The following is a 1,169-nucleotide window of genomic DNA, read 5'->3' on the forward strand; positions in this document are numbered from 1 at the left end:
ACAAATCTTTATCCAATTCTGGTTCTGCTCTCCGATGTCCTGCATCACCAAAAATGGCAAAGAGAGAGCAGATGAAAGCACAACTCCTTTCCTCTCTCACTCTCCTTCTAACTCCAGAATTAAACCCAACACTCAACCTCTACCTCACCCTCCTCCTATATATTGACATCATCTTCCTTCACATTTTACTCACATCCTAAATTAACTACATATTTCATTTGCATCATCATCTAAACACATTTTACATGACTATTCCCCGTTCTTTAAAATTGATCCGCCTCTTAAAAAAAGCTTGGAGCACCCTTAAACAATCCAACGCTAGGAGAAACAAAAATCAAAAGAATAGAGCAACAGCAAGTTTACCAATTGTACTCTCCCAAATTCAAAAGCTTGATACAATCTATGTCCAAACCGCGGCAGATATGGAGGTGGTGGAAGGATGCAAAGTAAGTCTTTTTTTGTGTGAATATTTATAATTTTCATTTAGCTTAGTTTTTGAATATTATTAGAATTAATTTTGTATTTAATATTGACTGAATAGTACTGAAAGTTCTTTGGAATCTCGGGGCGGAGACACTAGTGGGTAGAACTCTGACTCAAACAACGACAACGCCGGAACAAGCAACTGTGACTAGTAATTTAATTATTAGTGGCTGTTATGTAGTTTGAAATCTGCAGACATAATATTATTTGTTTTATTTTGGTGTGTAATTTTAAGTCTTCGGACATTAACACTCTTTGTTTTGTTTCGGTGTGTAATTTTAAGTCTTTGGACATTAACACTCTTTGTTTCATTTCAATGTGTAATTGTGATGTTTGAAGAGACTTTTAGTTTTTATTTGATCCATTGGTCCAAACGTTGAATTACAACACAGTGAGTTTTGTGGAGTATTTTATCACATATTAAGAACATAAGAATTTAACATGTGTTTTATGAAGCAAATATGATTGCGGATCGATGATGCCTTAACAACTATGTGACATAATTATGTGCATTCTTGTATTTGGTTTTCTAATTTCCCTATTTTGTGATCTTCGTCCTATATTTTGCTTGTTTCATTAAAAATAACCGAGTGACTTAGTGAGATAGGGTCAAACAACTTTTCTTTTTCTTTTTTTCCTGCGAAAGGTGTCGAACACTTTCAGAGAGAAAGTGGTGCAATTACTTG

General features: G+C 34.4%; 1 long non-coding RNA gene across 1 annotated transcript; it reads left to right on the forward strand.

Moving 5' to 3' along the window:
- On the forward strand, window positions 14-843 carry LOC109950438. The gene is made up of 2 exons (XR_002272634.1): window positions 14-446; window positions 542-843. It is a non-coding gene; the product is annotated as an uncharacterized LOC109950438 (long non-coding RNA).

The sequence above is a fragment of the Prunus persica genome, chromosome G7 (assembly GCF_000346465.2).
Source record: "Prunus persica cultivar Lovell chromosome G7, Prunus_persica_NCBIv2, whole genome shotgun sequence".
NCBI classification, from domain to species: Eukaryota; Viridiplantae; Streptophyta; class Magnoliopsida; order Rosales; family Rosaceae; genus Prunus; species Prunus persica.